This window comes from Mustela nivalis (genome assembly GCF_964662115.1).
Source record: "Mustela nivalis genome assembly, chromosome: X".
Classification (NCBI taxonomy): Eukaryota; Metazoa; Chordata; class Mammalia; order Carnivora; family Mustelidae; genus Mustela; species Mustela nivalis.
In genome coordinates this window covers 101,149,089-101,160,908 of record NC_139040.1, presented here as the reverse complement: position 1 = coordinate 101,160,908, position 11,820 = coordinate 101,149,089, and the positions used below count along the sequence as shown (strand labels likewise).

The window sequence follows — 11,820 nt, the reverse complement described above, 5'->3', positions numbered from 1 at the left end:
TGTTTTGTATTGGGTGACCCTGTGCTCAGCTAAATACGAGAATTTCTATGAAGTAGAAAGAAGAGATAGCAAAAAATACTGGGGACAATGGGCAGTGTTTATCACAATGAGATAGCCTTTGAAGTCTCACGTAAGGCTACACTTCTTAGGTTCTAAGCTGTGATTTTTGCTTTCACATATAGTGTTTGGATTTGTAAATTCTGCTCTTAGGAGATGGTTTATGAACTAATTAAAAAATAAAGATATGCGCCCTTTTACGAAGATGGCGCTGAAAGCTAAGAAGGAAGCCCCTGCCCCTCCCAAAGCCGAAGCCAAAGCAAAGGCTTTGAAAGCCAAGAAAGCGGTGCTGAAAGGCGTCCACAGTCACAAAAAAAAAGAAGTTCTGCACATCACCTAAGTTCTGACGACCCAAGACTCTGCGTCTCCGAAGGCAACCCAAATACCCTCGAAAGAGCACCCCCAGGAGAAACAAGCTTGACCACTATGCCATCATCAAGTTCCCCCTGACTACTGAGTCAGCCATGAAGAAAATAGAAGACAACAGCACACTTGTGTTCATTGTGGATGTCAAGGCCAACAAGCACCAGATCAAACAGGCTGTGAAGAAGCTCTATGACATGGATGTAGCCAAGGTCAACACCTTAATCAGGCCTGATGGAGAGAAGAAGGCATATGTTCGGCTGGCCCCTGACTATGATGCTTTCGATGTTGCCAACAAAATTGGGATCATCTAAACTGAGTCCAGCTGGCTAAATCTAAATACAGTTTTTTCATGATAAAAAAAAATTAAAAAATAAAGATATGCTACTAACAGATGAGAAGTGGTATTTTATATGAATATAAGCAGACTTCCCACTGGTATAGTTTGAGAAGACATGCCAGGCTTTCCCTCCAATGGTCACTAATGTGTACACTGAGCTATGTGGATTTGCCAGTATTTAAATATTTTGATAGACAAAAGAGGAATTCCATATGATTCAAACTTAATATATTCATATACTTCATATAGAAGGAGTATGCCAAACATCTAAGGATAATTATAAAATAGCATTGCCAATCATCAGAATTAAATAATTATGACTATTTCAAGAAAAATGAAAAACTGGGTTCTTCACAGTATAGTTAACCCCTGAACAACATGGCTTTAAACTGCATGGATATGCTTATACATGGATTTTTTTTCGATAAATATATTGGATAAGTTTATGGAGATTTGTGACAATTTGAATAAAAATCTCTCAGACAAACCATGTAGCAGGGACATATAAAAATTATTTAGAAGTTATGCATATCATGAATTTATAATATATATACAATTTTATCATTTACTTTCATATATACAAAGCTATTATAAAAAGTTAACATTTATTGAAACTTACACACACATAGGGACCATGCATGGCACCATTTGCAGTTGAGAGAAACGGAAACAAACATAAAGTTGTAGTATCAATCGTAACCACAAAAAATTAACCATAGTAAATGTGTACTACGGTAATAGTTTCATAGCCACCTCCTGTTGCTACTGCTGTGAACTCAACTGTTGTGAGCTTGAACTTAAACTTAAAACACCATACAGTGCTAACCAGATCCACGTGAGCAGTTCATCTCTCCAGTAAACTGTGTACCACAGCAAGAAGTGATCTCTTGTGTTTCTCATGTATTTTTCATTGTGTTGTGTGTAATACCTCCAACCTTGAATGATACCATGTGATGCTGGAAGTGCTCCCAAGAAGCACAGAAAAGCCATGACATCACAAGAAAAAGTGGAATTGCTCGATATGTACTGTTGATTGAGGTCTGCTCCTGCAGGTACCCACCATTTCAAGATAAATGCATCCAGTATAAAGATGATTGTGAAAATAGAAAAGGAAATTCATGAAGCCATGACTGCAGCAATGCCAGCACGTATGAAAGCCTTGCATTATTGCAAAATATCTTTTTATCTTGTATTATAGGCGTGACTTTCATGTAGGTACAGGGTTGCTATAAGAAAGGCATACCTATAGATTCTAATATGATTTGAGAAAAAGCAAATCATTATATGACATTTATTCATATTTGACAACTTAAAGCAAAAGGAAGGTGAAGGATTTAAAGCTGGAGAATTTAATGCTAGTGAAGGATGGTTTGATAATTTTAGAAAGAGCTTTGGCTTAAAAAAAAATGTCAAGATAAGGGGAGATGCAGCTTCTGCTGACAAAGAGGCATAAGATGAATTCCCAGACACCTCTAAGAAAATCACTGAGGAGAAAGGATATCTGACTGAACAGGTTTTTAAGCAGATGAAACTGCTTTATTCTGAGAGAAAAAAAATGCCACAAAGGAAAAGAAATGAGCACCGGGATTTAAGGAAGGAAGGGATAATTTAACTACTGTTTTGTGCAAATGAATTTAGGTTTATGATCAGGACTGTCTTTATTTACAAAGCTGCTAATCCCAAGACTTGAAGGGAAAGATAAACACTGGCGCTAGTTTTCTAGTTGTACCACAAGAAGACCTGGACAATGAGAAGCCTTTTGCTGGATTGGTTCCACTGATCCTTGCCCCTGAAGTTCTTTTAATATTGGGCAGTGCTCCTGGCTACCCAGAACCCCATGAGTTCAACATCAATGGGGTCAAAGTGATCTACTTGTCCCCAAACACAATGTCTCTAATTCAACCTCTAGATGAGGGTCACAAGGACACTAGAGGCTCATTACATACATATTCTATGGGAGGGATTGTCAATGCTATGGAAAAGAACCCCAATAGAACACATCATGAAAGTACGGGAGGATTACACCATTGAAGATGCCATCATTGTTCCAGGAAAATCATGAGAGCCATTAAGCCCAGAACAATATATTCCTGCTGGAGAAAACTGTGTCCAGATGTTTTCCTTGACTTTCCAGGATTGCTACAGAGCCAGTCAGGGAAATCCTGAAAGAGACTGTGGCTATGGGGGAAAAAAAAGGTGGGGCAAAAGGGTTTCAAGGTATAGATCTTGGACAAATCCAAGACCTAATCGACATCACACCAGAGGGACGAACAGAAGATGACCTGACGGAGAAGAGTGCTTCCTAACCAGATGATGAGAAAGAAAATGTAGAGGTAGTGGTGCCAGAAAACAAATGGATATTAGACAGCCTGGCAGAAGGGTTTCAATTATTCAAGACTGCTTTTGACTTCTTCTACAACACAGACCCTTCTATGTGTCAGCACAGAATGAACAAACCTTTTAGAATCTGTAAAAGGAAGAAAGTGAGTTTTACTCACGCCCAGGTTAGGACAGCTGCCCAAGATACACAATCTTTACAAAGAAGAGAGCGCTTTGGGGAAGGCATATCCGATGTAGGGTTATTTACTTTTTTTACATAAAAAGTTACAAATCATCATGAAAAAAGACATTGCAGAAAGTTATAGAGTAAGCTTTTAGTGTGAGCAGGTCTGTATGTTACTATCATGGGAACCAGGGAGGTCTTACTTATTTTTACAAGTTTGGGATGTTCTTTTTTAGGTCATTTGACGACCAAGCAGATGTACAATGTTGTGCTTGCGGCATAAAGAGATCCCATGCACTGAGGTTTTGCCTAGTCATTCTGACCATGGTAAATGTTAAAGCATAGCTTCCCTAAGAGCCCATGAGCAGGGCCAATAAATATTAAAAGTTGAAAATTTCCTTTATTTTATCCAATGATACAGACACTGGTTTTATAAAGCTAAATGACTAAAGAGTGAATGAAGGATTGGTACCATACAGAAACATTTTAAGAGAAATCAAAAAAGTCATACGACAGAAACAGTACAAAAGAAACTACAAGAATTCAAAAACAGTGGGGCGCCTGGGTGGCTCAGTGGTTAAGCCTTTGCCTTCAACTCAGGTCACGATCTCAGGGTCCTGGGATCAAGCCCCGCATCGGGCTCTCTGCTCAGCAGCGAGCCTGCTTCCCCTCTCTCTCTGTCTGCCTCTCTCCCTACTTGTGATCTCTCTCTGTCAAATAAACAAATTAAATATTTAAAAAAGAAAAAAAAAAAAAGTCATATGGGGCGCCTGGGTGGCTCAGTGGGTTAAGCCTCTGCCTATGGCTCGGGTCGTGATCCCAGGGTCCTGGGATGGAGCCTCACATTGCATCGGTCTCTCTGCTCAGTGGGCCGCCTGCTTCCCCCTCTCTCTCTGCTTGCCTCTCTGCCTACTTGTGATCTCTCTCTGTCAAATAAATAAATAAAATCTTTTAAAAAATCAGACAGAAATTACAATGTATTTCTGGAAAGTTACACCCAGGGGGCCTGTTGCTCATTCCTTCCCTTCTGCCTCCTCCATCTCTGCCACCCCTGAGACAGCAAGACGAACCCCTCCTCTTCCTCTTCCTCCTCAGCCCACTCAACACGAAGAGACAAGGAAGAAGACCTTTATGATGATCTGCTGGTACTTAACAAATAGTAAATAATTTTCATGCTGTACAGTTAATGAATGTACCTGTTGTGTAGATGTGTGTCTTCTTGTGAAAATCTAATAACTGTATGCCAAGAAATAGATGAGATTTTTTTTGTCATCATCATTGCTTAAGTATCCATCATGTAGAACATCGTGTGCAAATCTTGGAAGTGGATAACCTATCCGTTCATAGGCATAAGATGAGTGGTATTTAATATAAAAATAATAATGTGTATGTTTTTCATTTTCTAACTTTGCCTTTGAAGACTTCTATTACCATACAATAGGCATCCCCTCATAATTGGAGAAACTGTGTATCCGCCTATCATCACAGGTAGTTTTTTTTTAATGTAATGATGTTTCCAACATTTTATTATGAATATTATTATAATACTGTATGCCATAAAATTTTATAATGATTCATTCATTAGTGTATAGGCTAGGCTACTGTGAAGCAATCCATATCAATTTTGCTAGGCTACCATAAAGCAATTGTTTTGCTGCTTCATTATCAATATATGTATGTGTTATACCCATAAGTATTTCTTTTTCACATTATCTTTTCATGTTTGATGTCCAGTACTAATAATATGAATAGCATCTACAGTGTTTTGTATCATATAAGACAATGCTGATGCAAGTACTGACAAAAAAATGATTCATCTTGTAACAGACAACATAATCTTATGGTATGGATAAATACATATAGTACCAGAAATATATTTTCTCTTTTTTTTTGGAAGATTTTATTTATTTATTTGACAGAGAGATCACAAGTAGGCAGAGAGACAGGCAGAGGGGGAGGGGGAAGCAGGCTCCCTGCTGAGCAGAGAGCCTGATGTGGGGCTCGATCCCAGGACCCTGGGATCATGACCTGAGCCGAAGGCAGAGGGTTAACCCAGTGAGCCACCCAGGTGCCCCAGGAAACATATTTTCTCTCACAATTTTCTTAACATTTTTTCTCTAGCTTACTTGAAGAATATAATATATAAAATGTATAACATACAAAATATGTGTTAATCGACTATATTTTTAGCACGGTTTCTGGTCAACAGTAGGCTATCAGCAGTTAAGTTTTTGCAGAGTCCAAAGTTATACATGGATTTTTAACTATGCAGAGGGTTAGTGCTCCTAACTTCCATGTTGTTCAAGGGTCAGCTGTGTTTTGTTTTGTTTTGTTGTTGTTTTTTTTTTTTTTTTTTTCACAAACACATGACATTAAGTAACACTTTTTATATAGCTCTTGTATACTTGGGCTGGAAATATGAAACTCTTAAGAACCAGTTTTCCCAGAATATATTTATGACTGGACCAGTATTGCAAGATACTCTCTTTCTAAGATAAATAAATAAAATCTTTAAAAAATACGTTTACAAAGGGGACCTACAAATTACTCCTTTTTTTTTCTTTTAACATAGAAAATATTAAAAAAAAAACTTGAGCAAGCGCTTCATTACTTCCATATTTACTGGTATGAACTCTGAAATTGTATTTCTCCAATCAGAAGAAGAAAGCATAGCTCATGACCTTTTGCAGACTACAGTGCATCGTTCTTTAGAGCTGTTTCTCATGTAACTGCCAATTTACATGAAACAGTCTCTTGGCAATAATCACTCATCCAGAGCAAGACACTATTTTTGATGCACTCTTTCTAAGACAGCAAAGTTTTCATCTTTGAAAGGGATCAGTTTGCCTTTCCACTTATAAATACAAAAATTTAAAAGTACATTTAAGGATGCTATGGTATTATTTAACAAAGAGTTCTCAGTTTTAGAGATACATACTGAAATATTTATGGGTAAAAAAAGATAACATCTTACAGTTTCTTCAAAATAAGAGAGGAAGGGGAGAAATATTGTTATGAATTAATAATTGTTGAAGGTGGAAGACAGGAACAAGGGAATTTATGGTAAGATTCTATTTTTATATACAATTGAAATTGACCATAGCCAAAAGACAATTCATACCCCCCACAGCGCATATAGCTGGAACAAAGCATATTATTTCATACAAGGATAATGTTATCACAAAGTATTACAAAAGCAAATTTAGTTGTTTATATTTATTGTTAAGCTAAGTATATGGTACTATTTAAGGGTCATAAATTTTATTTATAATAAGCACAATAACCTAAGAATAAAATCTAGTTAGTTCTCCCTAACATTTATACTCTTATAAGAAATGAGTTTCTAGTATTTACACTATTTTTATAGTATATTCCAGAACTTTCCCTGGTAACTTTTTCAATATTTATACACCACCATTGTTGGATCACTGAATCTTGAGAAAATTTTTCTACTCCTGACAGAAACAACAATGCATAAATCTTTTATTGCATGCAAAAACTACCTTAGAGATTTGAAGAAAATGGGAAAGTGTGTACTTTTGTTTTTATGTATAAGAAACATATGGTTATGCTTTGGGGGGTAATTGTTGATTGACAATATGAGAAGTGATTTAAATGTAACTTCCAAAGTTATTGGAAGTTATTCCAAACAATTCCCTTTGGCAATTAAGACTTCAAAAGCAAATGAGAGGTAAGTATTTGATTTCCCAATTAAAAATGTAATTTTACTGGGGCACCTGGGTGGCTCAGTGGGTTAAAGCCTCTGCCTTCGGCTCGGGTCGTGATCTCAGGGTCCTGGGATCGAGCCCCACATCAGGCTCTCTGCTCCACGGGGAGCCTGCTTCCTCCTCTCTCTGCCTGCCTCTCTGCCTACTTGTGATCTCTGTCAAATAAATAAATAAAATAATTTTTTTTAAAAAGTAACTTTACAAGTTATTACCTTAAATAACAAATGTAGGGACACCTGGGTGGCTCAGTCGGTTAAGCCTCTGCCTTCAGCTCAGGTCATGATCCCAGGGTCCCGGGATCCACTCCCACACTGGGCTCCTTGCTCATCGGGGAGCCTGTTTCTCTCTCTCCCTCTGCCACTGCCCCCTGCTTGTGTGCTCAGTCTCTCTCTCTCTCTCTCTCTCTCTCTGCCTGCCACTTTACCTGCTTGTGCTCTCTCTCTCTCTGACAAATAAATAAAATTAAATTAAAAAATTTTTTAAAATGTAGTATGTAGATCACAGCCACTTAAACCATTTCCCAGTTTTACAAAGCAACCATTTTATTCAGCACCATTGACTAAAGAGGTTAGCATTGAATTTGGAAACATGATTTGAAACGTGTCTCCTCATGGAAGAGTCTTGGAAGTATATTTTATTTCTAAACTGTAAACAAATTTAAAGGATCCAACTGATAAAATGTGAACGTGACTTCAGACCCTAAGCAGCTTTTCTGCCATGTAAAGATATATTCTCTCCTCAGAGACAGTATAGCTCAGGGTCCTCAATCACCATCACCACCGTTTTCTCCCCCGCTTTGTCTCCTGCACAACCCCAACCCAGAAATCTGAATTCTATGGTGCAATTAGATGGTCATAATTGAAGAGAATCAGGGCAGTTAATACAATGGGTTTGGTATATGATCCAATAATGTGACTTATTTCCAGCATGCATGCCCACAGACTCATAGCTAGCTACTTTCACACATGCCCTTTATTATCTCATTCTCTACACACTGTCTATAGCCTTTTATCACACTTGCAAAAAGGTCTATATTATTAATCACTTTCTTCAGGACACAGCAACATAACATGAAATACCACACACTATCTAATAAGTATTCCAGATGATATTAATGGTACCAAATTGAAGTTTGACACTATTTGGTACTTTTCTCTCTTTGTTGACTTTAAAAGCCCAGTCATGCCTGAAACCTCCCTTACTTATCTTAGTAATCTCCACCCATGAGTTCATCTAATACTTTATTAAAGTATTAAAGTATTCCCGCCCAGAAAACATGTCCTTCACATTTACTGTCTACTAGGTAAAGTATGCATTGCTGCCTTTAATTGGAACTAAACTATCTTTTCCAAGTTCCAAAGAGTGACTCTTCACTCCAGAATTTGAAAAGCAAACAAGGCCTAAATTAATTTTCTCTGTATTCACTCAGATTTTATAAGCTTCAATCTTGCACTCATATTAGGATCTGTCTTTGAAGACTGAAGAGTTCTTACTTAGAAAATCTACTCAGTAGAGTTCTCCAGCCCCTCAATTATACAAATTGCTGTTACTGAAGACGTTTCCAGTCCTGCTAATGTCCTACTTGAAGTCTGTGATCAAAACTGAACAAGGAAATATATGTGGGGGAAAAAAAGTCAGTGTGTACAAATTCACTCTGCACCCAGCTGCAGCCCTGGGGGGCGGTGCTTGTTCTGTATTCTATAGAAACATCCCCAAGGGGTGTGATCACCTTAACCCATCAAGGGCGATGCAACCTTGTGGGGACGCGGGGAGAAGAAGAAACATAAATCACTGTGGATTTCTGTTGGGTGCTATGACGTGTAGAAGCTTATATTTTGAAAGAGATACTGCCTTGATCAGACCGACATCAAGTCTAGAGCATATGATTTCATTTATTAGTCAAATGGTTTGTTGACTTGTTCAATCATTCATTTTTTTTTAAAAGATTTTATTTATTTATTTGACAGAGAGAAATCACAAGTAGATGGAGAGGCAGGCAGAGAGAGAGAGAGAGAGGAGGAAGCAGGCTCCTTGCCAAGCAGAGAGCCCGATGCGGGACTCGATCCCAGGACCCTGAGATCATGACCCGAGCCGAAGGCAGTGGCTTAACCCACTGAGCCACCCAGGCGCCCCACAATCATTCATTTTTTTAAATCCAGTATTTATTGAGCTGCTACTGTGTGTTGTGACCTGCATATTGTTGAAACAATGGTGACCCTACCTTCATGGCATTTATGGTATAGGTAGTTATATATGTCTTTCTCTTTCTGAAAAAAAATGTAATTGGCTAGCACTCATGTATATGTGAGGGTTGTATGTTAGAAGGATGTTAAAAATGCATAACCAAATAATGAGGAAGAGGCAGAGTGGGAACAAGGTTACTTAGGGTTAGTAGCCGAAGTATCCAGGTATTGCGAAACATCATACCCAGAAAAGTTTTAGCTGTAAGAACACTCATGAGGACCAAATAGTCACTTTTCTTTGAGTCCATACTCCTCATTTTACTGTGTTTAATGACTCCTTTTACACTAAAACAAGATTCATATCCATTCCCTAGCCACACACAGAGAATAAAGAGTAATGTTTGTCTTACCTATATAAGAAGGCCCATAATAAGGAAAATTTCCTAGTAATGAATAAGGTTTTGTCTCAGGGTTCCCTCAAGTATACCACTGAAACAAAGATTGGACTGCAAGTAGTTTGTTTTGGAGATAACACCAAAACACATAATAAGGGAATGGGGAAGTAAGGCAGGGAAGGGAAAGAATCCAATAGAATAAGTTCATGGGCAGGTTACCACTGTAGATGACTGGGACTCAATCCCAATGAGGAGTCTCAGAGATACTATGAACCATGCACCTCAGAATTATGCCTTCCATGAGAAAGAACCTGGAGTATTTATGCACCAACTACGGTTCCTCCTTGTATGAGGGTAGTTCCTATTGGGCCTTAACTCTCTAGCCTTTCTGATCTGCCATCCATGAACTGAGCTCACTCCTGGGGACAGAGAAAACTCTCTGGCAGAGAACACAGGAAATATCTTCAGGTGACCTCAGGGTAGGCATATGGGCAGTTGCCAGCAACAGATTTTTAAATAAATTTGTATTTTCTTAATCATAAGAGTATTTACATACTTATGAAAACAGAAGTCCATTGTAAGCCATTATTCAGCCCTCAGACAAAGCTCTTCCAAGGTCTACAACTCAAAGATTAGGACTATTGTCCTATATAACTTAAGAAACAATAAAATAGAAATATTTCTCTTCTCAAAATATCATAAAGAAAAAAATCATACTGCATACTTATTTCCTTAGCGGATAATCCTATTCCTTCAGTCATTTTTTTGCAAGCAAACTCTGCCTTAGAGGATGTAAAATAAGATGCGACACCTTCATGTAGGGTAGCCCTTACCAACAAGATTTTTGGTATTCAACTTTCTCTTATAGTGATTCTTCCACACTCCTCCTTGGGTCAAACTGACCATTACATTAAGTAGTAAGAGGTCAACAGAGTCATTCCTAGTCTAGAACTTTCCATAAGAAAGTCACAGTCTCTGGCCACACGTGACAGAGGAAGCATTTGAATTCCTTCTAGAATAAAAAGTACAACTGGGTTATTAGGTGTTTGAACCACATGCGCTCAATCATAAAATAACTGTCAGGAGAGTATTAAGGACCAGTAATGATTCCCCCATGGTTCTTTGAGCTCATTTCTGCAAGAATTGAGTTTGAGTCTATTGGGGGCTAGAAAATGCTGAAAGCAGACTATAACTTTTCTTTTCTTTTCTTTTTTTTTTTTTTTTTTTTTTTTTTTTAGCTTTATCACCCACTTCTCACTCCTAGACTAAAAAATGGCAGTGGGCACTCAGAAGCCACATTTGAAGTGTTAGTTTACTTCATCCAAGCAGTAGGTATACCCGTTAGGCAATTATTTGAGACCTATTATGTGTCCTAAACCATTTAGAGGGGGAAGAGGGAAGGAAATACTGTCAAGACCACACAAAATTACATTCGTCTTGAAAATCAGCATACACAAATAGCAATGGTTATTAGTTGAATTGACCAAGGAAAAAGAGGTTGGGAAAGAGGGGCTGAATAATTTTCTAGAAAACTAGTTTGAGTTCTACAAGGAAAAGAAATCTAAGTATCTTTTCTATCCTGACAATGAAATATTGATCTTTCCAAATGAAGGATGGAAGACCTTCATATGTGGAAATGCCACCCATAAAACAGAAGCACAATATTGAAATCAAGAATAACAAAAAAGGGGGTGCCTGTGTGGCTCAGTGGGTTAAAGCCTCTGCCTTCGGCTCAGGTCATGATCCCAGCGTCCTGGGATGGAGCCCTGCATCAGGCTCTCTGCTCGGCAGGAGGCCTGCTTCTCCCTCTCCCACTTCCCCTGCCTGTGTTCCCTATCTGTGTGTGTGTGTGTGTGTCTGTCTCTGTCAAATAAATAAAATAAAATCTTTAAAAAAAAAGTGTGATGTTCTAACCAGCACATGAGAGGAGAGTCTGCAAAGCCTAATTACCCTAGTGCAATCCATGACTAGAGGCTTGGCAGCCCACTGAGGAAAAGCATTGTTCATTCTCAAACTACAGTCCTTCATTATTTTTAAAACTTTAAACTAATTTTCTAGTAGAAAGTGAGCAAGGAAATACTATTCCATGGAGCTGAATAAGAGAAAACTGGTCTTGCCAAAGGTTAGGACAGTCCCAAGAAAGCTGGGGCAGGGGGCAGGAGGTGTTACTGTGCTACTATGGAATCACAACAGCTTTTTCCTGGTTGTGTCTGTACTTTTCTGTTCTCACATTACTTAAGCTGGGAGAGGC

At 38.3% G+C, this 11,820-nt stretch overlaps 1 pseudogene across 1 annotated transcript; it reads left to right on the top strand.

Moving 5' to 3' along the window:
* Positions 1–262: 262 nt before the first annotated feature.
* Positions 263–774, top strand: LOC309856557 (large ribosomal subunit protein uL23 pseudogene; annotated as a pseudogene). Its single transcript has one exon. The product of its transcript is annotated as a large ribosomal subunit protein uL23 pseudogene (transcript).
* Positions 775–11,820: the final 11,046 nt, after the last annotated feature.